Here is a 19,014-nt window from a genome sequence, read left to right on the forward strand (position 1 = left end):
ACGACAACTGGTGCCCAACGTGGGGCAGATCGATGACAGGCCTGACAGCCCACTGGCGGAGTCTAAACTCCATGAATAGCGCGTCAGCAAGCTTCGAGCTTTCAGCTCGACGGAATCGGGTCTCCGAGACGTTTCCTGTCCTTGGGGGCGAAGAAGGTAAAGGTTTCGCTTTACACAATGGGGCAAAATATAGGGCTTCTCCTTCCCACAGATGAGGAGAATTACGCCAGAGCTTTATATAAGGTAGTGAAGAATGAGGGAATAACGATACACCTAAAAGATCTTAGAAAATTTGTGAGGTTGGCTTTTCAGGTATCCCCCTGGCTCCTGGAACAGGGTTGCTTTGAGCCAGGGAGATGGAAGGCGTTTGGGGAGCAGCTGTCCTCGTATGATGGTACTTGCCCTGGAAAAGTTAGGCTTTTAGACTATACCATCTACAGTCTTGTAAAACAGGTTCTGACGAATCAAAAGCAAAGAGAAGTCTGGTGCTTTCCAGTTTGTACTCAGGTTCCTCCCTCCCTTCCCCCTCTGCGAGTAGACCCTGCTGTCTTAAACTAAGAGAAGATCTCACAGACTTCCCTCTCCGGCCATCCCCAGGACACTATTCAACCTTGTATCCCAACTTGGGGGAGCTGGAGGACGCTTTAAGAAACTTGGTAGCGACCCCTCCCGAGAATCGGGGATTGCGGGAGCAGGATAGTAAGGAATTTCCACCGACAAGAGCAGAAATTCCTGCACAGGATGTTACAGGAAAGCCTCCTGCAAAATAATTTCTTGCTGCGCCACAGACTTTGGGAAGTGGGTGTGGCCACCTTGGCCTGCACACAACAAAGTCCAGAGGTGAAGAATCACCATTACAAAAGGGCATTAGAGAAGCAAAAGAAAAGGGTGAGGATGTTAGTGAATTGGATATTGGCCTCTATCCGGTCATTGAAGAACCTGATCCCTTTAATTCAGGGCTGGTACGGAGGAGGCATGAAAGTATTCCTTTTAAAACCTTGCTGCAATTAAAACAAGCAGTTGCCCAATATGGACCTACTTCAACTTTTGTAATGTATCAATTAGAGGTTATATCTAACTCTATTTTGTGTCCAAATGATTGGAAGGCAATAGCCCGTGCAGTTCTGATGCCCGGAGCTGCTGTCTTTTGGATGGCTGAATTTGTAGATCAGTGCCGTATGGTTTCATACCAATTGGCACCTGGACCCCAAGGAAAAGCCCTCTTCGAACAGATGAGTGGCACAGGATTTTGCTACCACTGCCCAACAGCTAGGATATGCTGAGGAGGGCTATCATAGAATTGCAGTACAAGCTAGAAAAGCTTGGTCTAGGATACCAGAAAAGGGGCAGGCAAAGGAGTCTATGACCGCTGCCCGGCAGAAACCTACTGAGACTTTTGTTGATTTTGTGGCTAGAATTCAGGAACTAGTCGCACAAACAATGGGAGAAGTAGAAGGGACTGAAATAGTCATAAAATCACTACTTAGAGAAAACTGCAATGAAGACTGTAAGAAAGCCATGCTAGGTTTGCCTAGGGACGCTACCTTACAGAAAATGATAAGGGGATGTGAAAAGGTAGAGACTCAGTGTTTTCACTCTGAGTTGATGAATCAATTTTTAGCAGAGCATAAGTCAGGGGAAAAAACAGGGAAAACATGCTATCAATGTGGGAGAAAAGGGCACTTTAAGAAAGACTGCAAATCAAACAGAAGGTGCCCTGCCACACCCTGTCCAAAATGCAAGAATCTAGGGCACTGGGCCTCTGAATGCAGGTCGGGAAACGGGCGCAGGGGCTCTGCAGGAGCACCGAACACTCGTCCCATGGGAATGACAGTACAGGAATCAAACCCTCTCACAAACGAATGGGGAAAGAAATACATGACTCTAGCTGCCCAAGAAAAACAATTCGAGTATTGAAACTGAGAAGCTTAGATAATTTTAGACTGCCACCCCATGCTGTCTGTAATGTCCCACTCATGGACCAACAGGAATTGGGGCCAGAATTTTCCTTAATTACCATATCACCCCCAGATCAGCACTACTCACATGCAGTTCCAGTTATTCAAATGTATAAGGGTTCCCTCTCTCACCTCACCATGATTAACACTAACAATGATGATACCTATATTGAAAGGGGACAGTGCGTGGCTCAAGCCATCGCCATTACTGCAGAATTCCACATAGAAGATGCTACCATAATAAAAGGCCCACAGACAGGCTGGAGGTCAGGAGCATTTTTTACACAAGCTGTCTCTATGGACCGTCCCCTATGTACTATAAGTGTAGAAAAACAGAAATTTACAGGGTTAATTGATACTGGGGCTGATAAATCAGTATTCCTTGCAGACCAGTGGCCACGTTGGTGGCCTAAGGAATTGACTTATACCTTTCTACGAGGTATAGGAGGCAATCAAGAAACAGAAATCTCTACACGTCTCCTCACATGGGAAAAGGACAATAAAAGTGGCAAGTTCCGTCCATATATCACAGCAGGATTACCTCTTATTTTATGGGGATGTGATGTTCTTACAGACATGGGTGTTACAATCGGCACAGATTTTTCATAGGGGCCACTGATGTTTCATTAACAGCACATAAATTAGTTTGGCTTACAAGAGAGCTAGTGTGGGTCGATCAGTGGCCCCTGACACGAGAAACTCACTGCCTTACATTCTTTAGTACAAGAGCAATTACAGCAGGGACATATAGAGGAAAGCTCTAGTCCATGGAATTCTGCTGTATTTGTCATTAAGAAAAAATCAGGAAAATGGAGAATGTTAATAGATTTAAGGGAAGTAAATAAAAGAATGGAGAACATGGGTCCTTTGCAAACAGGACTACCCTCACCTAATATAATCCCTAGACATCAACCCTTGTGGATCCTTGATATTCAGGATTGTTTTTACTCCATTCCCTTGCACCCTGATGACTGCAAGTATTTTGCATTTTCTATACCTACACCAAATCACTGTGCTCCTGCTCGGAGATATCAATTGAAAGTTTTACCACAAGGAATGAAAAATAGTCCTACTATTTGCCAAAGATATATAGCAGACCTACTAGAGCCTTTAAGAATCAAATATAAAGGAGCCTATTTAGTGCACTATATGGATGATATTCTTTGTAGTCATGCCAATTTAGAAGTCCTTGAGCAGATACTCCAAGAAACAGTATTTATTTTGACAAACAAAGGGCTTCAGATAGCACCAGAGAAAGTGCAAAAACAACCTCCCTTTCAATATCTGGGATTTCAGCTTGACTTGGAGGAAGTCTCTTTACAACCTCCTGAGCTTAGACAAGACAAGGTACAAACTTTAAATGATTTCCAAAGATTGATAGGAGATATTCAATGGATACGACCAAAGATAGGCATTACTAATGAGGAGATGCAACCCTTATATTCTATCTTAAAAGGGGATCCTCACTTAAATTCTCCTAGAAAATGGACCCCTGAGGCTGAACAAAGCTTAAAACAAATCATTAGGAAGTTAGGAAATCACAGCCATCGGGTATCTCCACAGAAGGAGATCGAAGCCACATTGATAATGGCTCAGCAACATCCACACATTATACTTCACCAAGAAGAAAACATTATAAAATGGTTATACAGTAAAACCAGTAATAAAAGAGTTTTAACTAGTTATCTAGAAGAAGCCTCTATGTTGGCACTAAAAAGGCACTTCTTTGCATTTTACATCTTAGTAGACAGGTACTTTGTGGGTCCCTGTTACAAAAGAAAGACTTGAGACCCTTTTATATTGTGATGACAATTGGACTGTGTTATTGAATCTAGGTAATATTCAAGCAGGACGAAAACACACCTTTGCTAAATGGTTTAATAACTGGCAATGGATATTCCCCAAGATTGTCAGGGATACACCTGTTGATGGCTATAATATCTATACTGATGCTACTAAAGAAGAGAAAGCTGCTATATATTGTCCTGACTTAGACATTCATACAGTTATACAGACTCCATACACTTCCACTCAAAAGAATAAGCTATATGCTCTTCTACATGCTTGCAGAATACCTCAACCTATTAACATTATTACAGACAGTCATTATGCTGCTGGTGTGCTCTCTCACATCGAAACAGCATATATTAAACCTGAAGCTTCACCAATAACAGAATTGTTTTATGACCTTCAATCATGCATCAGATCAAGACAACATCCTCTGTATGTAATGCATGTAAGATCCCATACAGATGGTTTAGGTCCCATATTTTCAGGGAATAATATTGTGGATTCTATGCTTATAGGCAATTGTCAAGAAGCACAAGAAGGACGTGGTAAGTATCATATGTCAGCCAGGTCTCTACGTCGCCTTTATGGCATAACCAGAGAACAAGCCAGAGCTATAGTGAAAAGGTGCACTCAATGTGTCCCTTTCAATTCACCATCACTTTGCTCTGATATCAATCCTAGAGGACTTTTTCCTAATTCTCTATGGCAAATGGATGTTACCCATATCCCACCATTGGGGAAACATAAATTCCTCCATGTTACTGTGGATACATTTTCTGGATTTTGTATAGCTACTCCTCAAATAGGAGAAACTGTTAGACATGTGCTTTTGCTATAATTGGCCCACCATGTGTGATAAAAACTGATAATGGGCCCGCTTATACTGCCAAACAATTATAAGCCTTTTTTCTAAAGTTTGGCATACAGCATATATGTGGTATCCCTTATAACCCAACTGGTCAAGCCATTGTTGAACGAATGAACCAAACCATCAAAACTTTCTTTCAAAAACAAAAAGGAGGAGCTTCTGCCATCTTGCTGTCTCCCGCCTCATCCATGCATCTCCGGGTTACTGAGCACTGAGCTGGTCTCATGCTCTCCACTGCAGCGGCCGTGACGTTAACCAAACAAGTAGCTGTATCTTTCTCTCCTTAATTACAATTATCCAGTTCTACTGAGCATTAACAGAACCAACAAACAAACTCCCTTGGGAAATCTCCATAGACACAGCTGAAAGTCAGCTTTATTTCAGCATAAGATAAATTTTCTTTGGGAAATTTCACTTTAAATCTCCCTAGACACAGCTAAGAGTCAGCTTTGTTTCAGCATAAGACTAATTTTCTTCGAGAAATTTCACTTTGAGAAAGTGACAACTTTCATCAGTTTATCATGCTCAGAATTCAAGGGAAAGGAGGGTTAAGTAGTACCTATCTGTCTTTGTATTGAGACAGATATTTTCATGAATTACTCTACCTCTATCTGAAGAAGTGACATGGGGTTGGCAGGGCCAGAACTCTTGAAATAGAAGTTGAAGCATCATTATGTGCTAATCCTTGGCTTATGTCAAGAGAAAGTCTAGCCTCTAAAGTTCACTTTCCCTCTTTATTAGACTATTTAATCCTTCCTCTCTCATTCCTCCAAAGCCCATGAATAAGTGAGACATGGTGGATAGCATGACTTGCCCTCCAACACAGAGCAAACTAATAATTCTTTATATAAACATCTCTGACAAGTGATCTTCCATTTTTATGCTTCTGATGAGGGGACACCCTCTACCTCCTGAAGGGTATCATTCCATTTAGGATAACTCTGTTACGAAATGTTTTTCATAGGGACCCTAATTCATCAACTTCGGAGTTTCTATCCTACCAAGTCAGGATCATTGTACCACCCACCCAAAGTCACTATCTGTATACCTTGTTTGACCTTTGCTGTAATAAACTTTGAAAGGCATTTTCTAATTGTGCCTAGCCTTCTTTTCCAAACTTAGCTTCTTCTAAGAAAAAGGAATTAATAAACAAAACCCTAAAGGGAAAGAGGTTTAAAAAAAAAAGAGATCAGGGGTAGAAGTTGTATTCTTAACCGAACAAAAGATAGAGGCAATTGCAAAAGATAAAATAGATAACTTTGATTACTTGAAACCAAAAAGCTTCTGCACAGACTAAATTAATACATCTAAGATAAGAAGGGAAGTGGTACCCTTTTCCAGCCTGTTCCGCAGCTCCAACTCAAGCCTGGGGAGCTCAGGCGGCTGTGGGTGGAGGTGGGTCCAGGAGAGGCACCCCAGGCCGGGCACGTGTTGGACTCTGCAGAGCTGGGGCAGCTAGACAGCCGGGCCCTGCGTTGGGCAGAGCTCACCCTGGCCCAGCGACCGCCCCCACCCCTACCAATGAAGAACCCCTAACTCAGAGTGAGACGGAGGACAGACACTGCAGCCACCAGGAAGCTGGTCTGCCACACATTATGGGATGTGAGTGAAACCTGGCCCAAGAAGCAGAATTCCTTTATTACCTTGCTCATTTTACAGATGAAGAAATGAGACAGAGTGAAATGACTTGCCCAGAATCATACACCTACACATGTATAATGCTGCCTTAAGAAAAGAATCATGGAGGGCACCTAGGTGGCTCAGTGGAACAGAGCACTGGCCCTGAAGTCAGGAGGACCTGAGTTCAAATTGGACCTCAGACACATAACACTTGACACTTACTAGCTGTGTGACCCTGGGCAATTAACCCCAATTATCTAAAAAAAGAAAAAAAAAGAAAAGAATCATGGATAAATACTGTAAACTCCAAAAGATTGGGGAAGGATCCTTTGGAAAAGTCATTCTTGTTAAATGTAGGGAATATTATAAACAATAGTTATTAAGGAAATTAACATCTCAAGGATGTCCAGTAAAGAAAGAAAAAAAGCAAGGAGAGAAGTTGACGTGTTGGCAAACATAAAGCGTCCAAATATTGTTCTATATAGGGAATCATTTGAAGGTCAGATAAAATTTGCCAAAGAGTATACACTCATCAACTAAACAATGGTTTCTGTATAATTTAGTTGAAACTATAGCTTCCTTACTCTGAGGGAATAATGTATATCATTGCAATGCCAGTATTACGTGGAGCCTGGTGGCCAGGGTGATTCTTTGACACCATCCATATCCCCACTTAGTTCCATACTGGCTGAGGACTGTGTTGGTAGGATAGGTGTGATAGGAAGGAACCTATCTGGCTAATGAAAATAAAATATTCACTTAAATTGTTCTTAACCTTTTAAGTCCTGCTAAGCATCACCTTTGAGAGAAAGCTCTGAGCCTCTGACAATAAGCTGATAGACCTATCCACTCATTGGTATCTTTATATCTGAAATTATAAGATTTAAATACATCAGGTATCTTCTTCATGGGGTTTAAAATGCTGTGGAGAAAGTATTAGAAAAATATAGGCCAGAAATTGTGGAATCTCTTCTATGTATATCTTAAATAAGAGGCTAGATAACCTTGTATTAATAATAGATTTAAAAAAAACTTGAAGACAGTAAACACCACATAGGATAGAAAAGATGGGAGGTCCACAGGTGTTACACATTACACATTTTTGGACTTTTTCAAAATAAAAATCAGTTGTGCTTAATTGTTTTTCTCTCTAAAAAATAACTATTTGTCATATGGGATGGCTTTCTGAGAGGGGCAAGGAGAGGAATTCATGGGGTACTATGATGATGAATAACATGGAGATTATTAATAAAAGCTTATTTTGAAAAAAGAAAATAGGGGAGGAAAGATGAATTTTTAAAACAGATTATAAAATAGAGATTCAAAACTGAAAGTCTTATTTTAGAGATAAGGAAATTGAGGCCCAGAAATGTTAAATGACTCATCCCAGGTCATACTAGTATTGAGTAGTGGAGCCAGGTTTTGAACCTAGGTCTTCTGAGTCCAGAGTAGAGCCAGCTTTTCCACTGTACTAAGCTGCCTCCCAAAGTAATGATTAAGATGAGCCAGCCTTTTTTTAACAGATTACCAAAGGCCGAACTTGTTTCTAGAGAAGATGAATGAGAAATTCAGATTCCTGAATGTAGCAAACAGAGAAAAACATTTTTAAAGAAGTTAGTAGAGAACTACAGAAAGATGAGGGATTAGCACCACCAACTAACCATCTAAAAGTTTGTTAAGAATTACAAAGAGAAGAAGTGGAATGAGTGCTCAATTAGGAGAGTCCGGTGCTGCCATTATCTAACTATAATGATCTTGGGAAATCCAACCTGTTTGGTCCTCAGTTTCCTCATTTGTAAATGAGGTTGGACTCAATGACCTCTAAAATCTCTGACAGCTCTAAAATTCTATCATATGTTAGATGTTGCCTACCTTTTACACTTAAAACAACAATCTTCATAAATGTCTGCAATTGCTGCTTAAAGGCAGTCATTGTTCTATTTTTATGTTTGATTCCCAGCTCAATAAATGTTTATTGATTGATTTGAGGGGAGGGAGGGAGGGGAGGGGAATGGGGAATGAAAAGACTAAAGTTCCAAACTGGTTTCTCCCATTCACATGGTCTTGGAGGGTGGAGGAGAGAAGGAAGCCCTAGGTCTTAACCAACTGTGAATGAAGGAGTCACTTTTACCCTCAGAAACAAAAGCAGCAAAAATCCCTGGCAACTGCTAAATCAGACCATTTAAAAAACATTAACACTTGTAGCCACATAGATAATGGAAAAATGCTACTCCTAATCACATGGTAGGCTGAGGTAAAATGGCCATATGTGATCCAGCCTCCAGTCTCCCTGAAGCAATTTCCGACTGTCTTCCAAGTGGATGACATCTCAGCAAACTAAATGTGACTGCACAAGGGCCAGGTTCTACAATGGCCATTATAAAGTATCCCATCCCCAGTATTATTCTTCCTTATAATTCTCCTCCCTCTCTCTGCTTGTTTCTCTGCTAAATTTGATGTATTTCTATGTGTTTACGTGCATGTGTATGTGTATATGTGCATTCAACCCTCTTTTGTACTTTTCAAATGAATTTCATCTGATGCCCACTTCCCCCACCCCATCCTCTGTGTTTTCACACTGTTCTCATCTTTCTCAAAAGAGAGAAGGTCCTCTTTGACCTTTTGGAATATAGTATTTTAAGATATCCCATTTATAATAGAAGCTTCCAAATCTTTGGTGATCCTGACTGTGGTTCCTCGGTACTTGAACCTTTCTGGTTGCCTACAGTATTTTTTTTTTCTTGGACATAGGAGCTCTGGATTTTGACCTTGATATTCCTAAAACTTCTTCCTTTTAGGCTCCCTTTCAGGAGGTGATCAGTGGATTCTTTCTCTCTTTACTTTGCACTCTGGTTCTAGTAGATCTGGGTGGTTTTAATCTATGATTTTTTAAAAGAGTCCAGGATTTTTTTTATCATGATTTTCCATGAGTCCAGTGATTTTTAAATTATTTTTCTTTGACCTGTTTTCCAAATGAATAGTTTTCAATATCTTCTGATACCATAGCTTTTTAAAATGTTATTATAATATTTCTTTCTATCTCATAGAGTCATTGATTTCTAATTGGTATATCTAATTTTCAGAGTTCTTTTCTTTTCTTTTTTTTTGAGATTAGGTCTTCTATCTCTCCCAGACTGGAAGTTCAATGGCCACTCATGGACTGAAGCCTGATATTGATCAGTACAGATTCAACCCAATAGTTTTCTGATCTGGGTCAGTTTACCCCTCCTTAAGCAAACTAGTTGCCCTGTACTTTCAAGACTCACCACACTGTTGCCAGATTTAGTGTGGATGCCTGAATGGCATTAGCTCAGAACTCCTGTGCTCAAGCGATCCTCAGCTCCCCAGCACCAGAGACTACAGGCATGTGCCACCTCACCAGCTGAGCCTATTTCTTGAGATCTACCATTTTAGCTTCTAAATTACTTATTCTCCCAGTTCTTTCTTCTAAACTTTTTATTTCATTTTTTAAAAAAAATATTGTTTCATTTCTTCTAGGGACTCATATAATTCTTATGGAAAATTGACTTTTTTCCTCTGAGTCAGCTATGGAATTACTTGTTCCTTTTTGGGAAATCTCCAGATTTGCAACAATTTTTGCTACTGATCAGTGTTTCTCTGTTTAGTTTATCTCTCCAGTTTTAGTTCCTGAAATGCGCTTTGACTAGGACCAGTCTCCAGCCCCTGCTCAATTTTTGGGTAAAATGGTTAGCCATACTTGGTCTTGCTCCGGGTCCTCTGGTTTCTTGTGCTGACCTTCATTTTTTCAAGAACAGGTACCTTAACATAAGGGCAGGAGTTGAGATGGAGAAGAAGACTATGAGTCAGGTATTGAACTCATTGAGATAAGAGAAAATGTCTTGGGCCCAGTAGATACCAACTAATTGATTTGGATTAGGGGATAAATTTGAATGGAGTAAACCTCAAAGGAAAAGAGATCGTTGAGTGACGGTGGCAAAAAGAGAAATCTAGAAATGGCAGTGGAGAGCAACTCATCATCCAGGACCAGCATATAGGATAGTGAAGAAGGAGAGGGTTGGTATTACAGAAATTGCATCTAGTAATAAAGAAGAGTAGCTAGGGATTCTATGTCATATTGAGGATTTGGGTTTATATGAGTTTGAGAATCAATCAATCAATCTCAGTAAATATTTATTAAGCACCTCTTCACCTGATCAAACTACATCTTATTATAAGATTGCTTCCCTAGACCCCTCATGACATTTCTTTCACATCCCTACCCTAGGATGTTGGGGATCTCAGAAGAGGTAATGACAGCAACATAAGGTGACCCATCAGGGAAAACAGGATGCCAGGCACTGTGCTAAGAGCTGGGGATACAAAAAGAGGCAAAAGACTGTCTCTACCCTCAAAAAGTTTATAATCTAACGGAGGAGACAGTACGCAAACAAATATAGATGAAATAAACTACATAAAAATAAGGAAGGAGCCTGAAATAAAGATCTCTAAAATAAAAGTAAGTTTGTTAGCTATGGAGTGGGAATTCTTAAAGTATAGGGTTCATATTAGGAAAAAGCCCTAAAATACAGTAATAAGTGAAAAGACATAAAAACTTAAACTCTGTGAAAGGTAGCAGCCCAAACACGGTGACCTGTTTACATTCATAACTTAGATGCTGAATTATATTTTAGACACTGAGTCAAAACTTGAGATACTATGACCATAACAGCCAAAATATGAATATCGTGACCCATATATGACTGGTACATGATCAATACACAAACTTATGTTTGGGCATAACACTGGCTTAACTCCTCCCAAGTTCCTTACTAAGCAGTAAACCAAAAGTATCCACCAATCAGTAGTAATGCACTCTCTAGCTCCTCCTGCCGTTGTTGGTTTTCTATAATTACCACAGGGGTTCTGCATGTTCTTTAGCAGGGATCCACAGAACTATCTGGCTGCCACCTCAGACTGAAGATTACTCCTGTTCATAAATATTCATAATGATTGATTAAACTACTATCTATAATCAATGTAGAGCTCCGTGGCCTCTTTCTTTGGTATAAAAAGAACACCTCATGGTTATGGGGGAGGTACAGGGTTCCTCTGCCAGGGGAATTCCAGACCTCACAAAAAGGCACAGTGAAAGAGGTGGGCAAGGCTGGAGTAGAACACAGGAGTAGTGTTGAAGCAAGTGGGCATGAAAGATTGGGAAACTAGAAGAATGAGACAGCTTACTCTTAGGCAAGTCAGTGAATCATTTTCACAGGGAGGAAAAAAATCTTTTTATTAAATATGTCAGAAAGGGTTGTGATACACAAGCTATAGAGAAACTCAATACTAATACATAAGACCAAGAACCATTCTTCAAAGCATCAGTGGTTAAATGACATCAACTCTCAACAATTTTCAGAAGAATTGCAAACTATTTTCAACCATATGAAAGACTTCTTAAAACACTAATATGAAATATGCAAATCAAAAATTGGAGGTTTTATTTCCAACCTAGCAAATTGGAAAATATGACAAAAGATGGAATAGTCAATATTGAGAGGGGATGCTGCAAGACAAACCCACTGATATACAGTTGGTGAAATTGTGAACTGGCCCAAAACACAGGAATTATGCTAAAACAGAGGCTAAAACATCCATACCATTTGATCCAGAGATCCTTTTAGTAGGCATATACCACAAGGAAGTCAATGAGAGAAACAAAAGTTCCATATACATCAAAATATTCGTAACAGCTTTTTTCTGTCAAGTGAAGAACTGAAAATGTTGTTCTTCTTGTTGCTGCTGCTGCTGTTGTTCATTCTTCATTTTTGAAGAGAACCAATGACATCACAGGGCGATGACTTGCATGTGAATTGGATTTAAATGAGATAGTGTTCCACAAAGTCCTCAGCCTCACTCTCCTGGAGTCATCAAAGTCACCAGTATGCAGTGGATGAGCTTGGCATCTTCAATGTCTGATTAAGGTCTAAGTGCTCTACAGAGCCTGCTTCAGCCACCTTTATGATTTGGGGAACAAAATGTTCTCATCTGCCCATTTCGCTGGGGGGAAGTCTTCACATGCTTGGGGTAGACAACCCCTAACTCACTGATGGGTCTGAGGCCTGTTGATTACCCTCAACTTGGTTTAGCCCATCTGCTGAGATGGTTTTACTGGGGTGTGACTGCTGCGCATGCTACAGTTTCTTGGAGCCACCAGTAAGAGTTGGGTGAGGCAAAGTAGACACTCTTCATTTGGGGAATGGATAAACAAATTTTGGTGCAAAAATGTAATAGAATATTACTATGACATAAGAAACAATAAGAAATGAAAATACAGGATTTTATATGAAAATGAAGAATTCAAAGGAGCATGAAAAAACATACCTGAAGTGATGCAAAAGGAAGTAAGCAGTACCAAGAAAGCAATATATATTACACAATGACTACAGTAATGCAAATGGAAAGAACAATAAAATGAAGGTAAACTCTACATAATTATAATGACCAAGTTTGACCTAGAGAAAAGTTGGAAAAATAGTTCCTCCTTTTGCTGCAGAGTTTAGAGACTGTAAAGGATAGAATATTGCATTCTCTTTTGGATATGGGACATGTGTGACTTTGTTTTGCTGAATTGCTCTTCTTTCTTAAAATCTGTTATAAGGAATGACTGAATATGGGGGCAGAAGGAAAAATATACTTTGTCAAAGAATGCCTCTTACAATTTTTTCGTTTTCCAACTGGTCATTTCTGGTGATGACACAGTTTTATTTGTTCATAATATTTTCCCATTATCATTAATTTGTTGTTACTTTGTTTATTTTTTTATTTTAGATTATTTTTATTTTACTATGTGGTTCTTAAGTCACTTTTTCCCCCTATTTGGAAATTGTTTTTTTTTTTTTTTAAGGAAATGTGATTCTCTTCCAATCTTTTACACTGCCATCTTTCCCAGAAAAAGTCTCTTTTTTAAAAGCCAAAATGAACATTGCAAATATTCAGAGTAGAACAGAGAAAGATTTAAAGCATGACCTGCTGGATGACAACCTATGGTTACATGCAGTTCTAACATTGAAGAACTACTGTTGGGCCTCACTACCACTCCATTCTCCACTAAAGACCAGCTCGGCTCTAGAACCAGGTATGTGGTTGAATTGTGTTTAGCCCTAGGGGAACCTAACCTCTAATGAGAGGGGTATTAAGCTCCCTTTTTTTTATTCACCCTCTTCTCATAATAACCTCCTATCTTGGCACCCTGCAGAAAAACTTGCTTATCATTTAAACCATGGCTCATATCTAGTGTTTCCCCAAAAGGAGGAAAGGGTACTCAATGTATAACATGAAATAGGATGGGACAGGTAATTTGTGAAATGCTAGAATCATATTATGCAATAGCAGAACAACTTAAAACAGAATTCAGTAACATAACTATTGTTAAAATCTTCTGGGAGGCTGTTACTTCAACCTCATCAAAATATAAAACAACTTGAAGGATTTCTAATTAGGCATTTTCCATTTCTCCTTGGTTCTACACTGCATGAACAACTGCTTTTATATATCTGGAAAAATGTTCAGGCCTGGGCCAATTATCTTATTATCGGCTGTTTTCCATAAGTGTGTTGCAGTAGTTGCAAGGGACTCCTCCACAACCATTCAAAGTAGAAACCAAGATGTCTGATCCAAGAACTCACAATCACCTCAAAGCCCCGTGAGCATCAAGACATCATACAAAGTAACAGCAGTACTGTACAATGATCAACTGTGAATGACTTAGCTACTGTCAACAATACAATTATCCAACACAATTCCAAAGGGATTCATGATGAAAAATGTTATCCACCTCCACAGAAAGAACTGATGGAATCTGAGTGCAGATTGAAGCATACTATTTTTCACTATTTTTTTCATAGGTTTTTTTTTTTGGAAGGGGGAGAGAAGTCTATGTTTTCTTTCACAAAATTGCTAATATGGAAATGTTTTGCATGATTGCACATATTTAACTCATATCAAATTGCTTGCCATCAGGGAGGAGGAAAGGGAGGGAGAAAATTTGGAACTCAAAATGTAAAAAAAAAAAAAAAGACTTCTAAAAATTGATTTACATGTAATTAGAAAAAAATTATTCAAAAAATTTTGAAAAGAAGTCCAGCTATCCAAGTATACAAATGAGTAAAAGGAAAGAAAATGCAACTAAGCTGAAACAAATAAAAGAATAAATGATCTTCTGGAACTATAACTCCTCTCATCAAAAGATAAATCTTTAACTCCAAAAGATGTGTATATTGTCTTTATCATAGTAGCACCCACATCATCTTTGTTTTCCTGATCTTTTATGACCATTTTCTTTTACTCTATATATAAAATGTATTTCTTGCTGTTACTGTTGCCTTTGGTTTTGTTGTTGTAGTGATTGTTTTACTGTTCTTTTTGGTTCTTTTTATTATTCTTACCTTTTTTTGGTTTATTGTTATTCACAGTGCTTAATTTCAAGTCTTCAGCATTATGATATAATATTTCATTACATTCACATAGCATAATTTATTCAGCCATTCCCCAGTCACTGGATACCTCTTTCAAAATTTCTGCAATTGGGGGGAGGAAATCTCTCTCCCTTCCTCCCCTAACAGCAATGGTGACTACACATTTATAACAGTGAGAATATGTGCTTGCTTATAGCATATGTCTGAAACTGGGCCTTGAGGCCCTAGATGTCTCTTCTGCTTTGTGTTTCTTTCCCTGAGCATAGGTGATCAAATAATGATCCCAATATGAGTGCCTTGTTGGCAAACTCATGCATTCATTTATTTAGATTCATGAGAGTTTTTGGATGCTGGTTGTTCAGAAGAAGGTGATCTCAATGGCAACTTTTCAGGGGAGACAACTGCTACCAAGATGATATTACAGATGAAGACTAAGAAAGCCCAAATCCTGTTCTGGCTTGCCAGTAGATCTGGACTTGTGAGTTGTACAGTTGGTGCAGCCAAAGGGGTAAAATATTTGTTTAAAAATCCCACAAGTTTTCTGGTGTTCCTTATTTCTCAGCATAGTATAATAAGAGAGATGGGTTTTATCACATTTTAAATATTTGTCAGTGGGAGCTCATGAGCCTTTTCTGTTTCAGGCATTTCTTTTGTGGAGTATGCAGTTGCCCTATTCCTTAGCTACTTTATATATGAGTACCTTTCTAGCAGAGACTCTTAATTCCTTTTGGGGGAGACCTTAGCTATGACTCATCCTCAAATTTTGTTTGAGATTTTCTTAAGAGTTCTACTCTGGGATAGGGACATGATGATCCAGACAAAAAGAGCCAGATCCCCCTCATTTGGAGAATATCTTATTCTACATGAGCCTAGAATTGAGACCTTTTGGTAGGATAATGGCACCTACATCCTGAGTCATTAGTTTTTATACCTATAAAAGTACCTATAAATGTTTTTTCCTCTTTAGAATATAAGTCTTTATAAGGTCAGGTGCTCTTTTATTTGTGTCCATGTCTCTATCATCTAGCAAAGTGTTTTTAATAAGTAGTCACATCTATAGATTAATTTAGAAAGCATTATCATCTCTATTATATTAATTTGGCCTAGTTATGAACATCAAATCTAGTCCAATGTTCTCCTTTTTCTATACAGGAAACTGAGGTCCAAAGAGGCTGTGACTTGTCCAAGGTCACATAAATAATTTTTGACACGTTTTGTTTCCCAATATTTTATTTAATGTTTTTGAATCCATGCTATTGAGCAATAGCTCTTTGTCTTGACCTTCCCTTCTTTTATACACTATTTGTTGTAATTGCTCCCTTCTCTTTTTTGATTCTGGTTATATGATTTTCTTATTCATTTTTAAAATTTAATTAATGGCTTATTGGGTTTAATAGTTCTATTTTTTTTGCTTTCAATTCTGTTAATTTCCCACTTGATTTTAGCAATCTTCTTTTGAGCTCATCTTAGGTATATTAATTTGTTTCCCTGTGGTTTTTTTTTAAGCTTCAAACTCAACTCATTAATATTCTTTTTTTGTTAATGAACACCCAGAGAATAATCTCTAAAAATTGCTTAAGTTGCATCCTATAAATTTTGGTTTTGTTGGATTGTCAGTATTGTTCATATACTTTTGTTTCTACAATTTATTTTGCTCTTGGAAATTGTGATCCTTTCTCTAAGAAAAAATTAGATGTTTTTTGTCAGTATAATATCTCTTCACTACCTCTCTCCAATTTAATCAAAGTTTTTGTAGCCTTTTTTGATGTAAAAATTATGGAAATATCATTTTAATATCCAAGGAAGATAACTGTAGCTCTCTCCAGCCCACCATCATTTGAAACTACACAAACTTCCTTTTTTCAGAAAACTCATGTTCAGATTCTCCCTCTGACACTTTTTCTGTTGTTATTGTGTCTTGACTCTCTGTGACCCTGTTTGGGGTTTTCTTTGCAAAGATACTGAAGTGGTTTGCCATTTCCTTCTCCAGATCATTTTGCAGATGAGGAAACTGAGGCAAACAGGGTTAAATAACTTGCCCAGGGTCACACAGCTAGTAAGTGTCTGAAGCCAGATTTGAACTCAGGAAGATGAGCCTTCCTGATTCCAAGCCTAGAGCTCTATCTACTGTGCCACCTAGGTGCTGGTACTGATGTGGTTTGGGGTGCTGGGAACCTTTGAAATGTCAGAGTACAAGGTGGCTGTCTGCTTGGAATGAATTCATGCACTCAAACCATCTTCCAGTCAAGTGGCAAGGTTTATTTTAACAGCAATAGGAGTGGGCAGGGTTCCTAGTGAACCTGCAAATTAAGAGGGGTGAGACTGACACTTATACACAAAAAGGCACAGTGAAAGGATCTGGATGGGATTAAGGAGTGGTAAGTAGTCTGGGGTAGGCCTGGTACAACAGTGAAAGGAACATCAGCTAGCTAATTAGATGATACAGATGGGATTAAAGAGCTATCTCTAAAGCAAGTAGTCTGGGTTGAGCCACATACAAAGGTGAAAGGAATGTAAGCTAATTAGGTGATTTAGGTGATCTAGGCTACTGAAATGTATGGGAAAATTCAGGGACTGGGTTGCTTTCAGAGACTTCCTTTTAAGGGTTCAGGTCCCATCACCCGCATCAGTACTTTTTTACTTTAGGTTTAATCTCTTAGCTACTTAACCTCAATTTCCTCCTACACAAAACCAGAAGGTTGGACTAGATGGCCTCCAAAGTTCTTACTAGCTCTCAGTCTATGATCCTATGAAGACTTTTGAAGTTTTACATACTCTGAGTAATGCTCATGAGAAATCCCCTCAAGAGTTATTTCTCACAACCTTTTGAAATAATTTCACATCCAGTTTTTTTCACCAGTATAAAGAGCACTAGATTTGGAATTAGGAGACCTACATTCAAATATTGGCTCTGCCATGATCATCTATGTGACTTTCTGAACTCATCTGTAAAATGGGGGGAAGGGGGGGGAAGAGAACTAGATAATTTCTAAGTTGTTACAACTATGAATCTCTGATCTTAACAATCCCTCCTCATGACTTATCAGTTCAGTTTTATTTGGTGTCCACCATATAGAATGGTATGTCAAACATCCTCTAGTAATGTGGTCTTTTCCATGACCTAAAATGTAAAGCCGCAAAAAGATGGAAAAGCCCCCAATCTAGTCCTTATTTAACATAAGAAACAGAGTCCCAATGAGATTGAGGGACTTGCTCAAGATAACTCAGGTGACAAACATCAGAAGCTGGATGTTGTTTTGTATATAACACTCTCTAGATAATTCTTTTACTATATCTCTGTCTCTGTATCTGTAGACAATTCTGGAGAACTATCAGAAAATATCAGAAATTGAAACTATCTGATAAGATCACACACAGTTCACCCACAGTGCCATGAACTGAACTCCATGGAACAAGATGCCCTTCCCAGGATAATTTCATCACCACATAGCTAACTCAAGCCTTCAGAGACACTTTTCCCCTTGGTTTGGAGGCCTGGAAGATGGAGTAACAAACTCCTCCCAATGCCTTCCTAATTGAGGACACAAAGCACACTCTCAGGTCACTCTCTGCCCTACAGAATAAGATCACACCACAATGAATACTCCCCCCAGCGTCCTTTCCCCATCCTTTCTGCCTCCTTTTGTGTGCTGTCTCCCCCCTTTAGATTTTAACCTCATTGTGGGCTATAGTTGTTTCTTTTTTATTAATTGTATACTAAGCTGAAAGCAGTGCCTCAAACTTAGTAGGCACTTAATAAATGTTTATTGATTGGATTGGGGTGGAGTAGGAGGAGCCCTTTTACCTCGTGACTCCAATAAATGAGTCTGAGGAGTTTCTGTTTCTTTTCTATTTCATTTGTTCTTCCTAGCTTCAAGTATTGGAGGTAATGTAATTCCCAGGAATTCCAGCCATGGCAACCTTGGAGCCAGGATGTTCCAGCAAGCCAGCCCAACAAGGAAGCCCTGAGAAGCCCGAGTGCCTGGGACATGAGCCCAACAGGGCTTTGTACATGAAACTTGGGACTCTGCTACTATAGAAACTGAGTAAAACTACAAATCTAAATCCCTTCCTTTCCTTAGAGACTGAGGTACTCCAGAGGGGGAAATTAAGCCCCATGCATTGGGTTGTTAAATTTGTATATTTGTGATTATACCTTTGAAGTAAATATTTCTTTGTAAAAGCTAATCTGTTAGGTGGCTAAAAGGAACTGGAGTGCAGGGGACTCACCCTTACAATTGAGGAAACAGCACAGATAGGGACTGGAGCCAATGGTAGAGAGCCTAGACTCCTAAAGCCTCCTTAAGGATACTAGAGAATCCCAGGAAAAGAATGAAATGTA

Source organism: Vombatus ursinus, unplaced genomic scaffold, assembly GCF_900497805.2.
Source record: "Vombatus ursinus unplaced genomic scaffold, bare-nosed wombat genome assembly UNPS02014945.1, whole genome shotgun sequence".
Lineage (NCBI taxonomy): Eukaryota > Metazoa > Chordata > Mammalia > Diprotodontia > Vombatidae > Vombatus > Vombatus ursinus.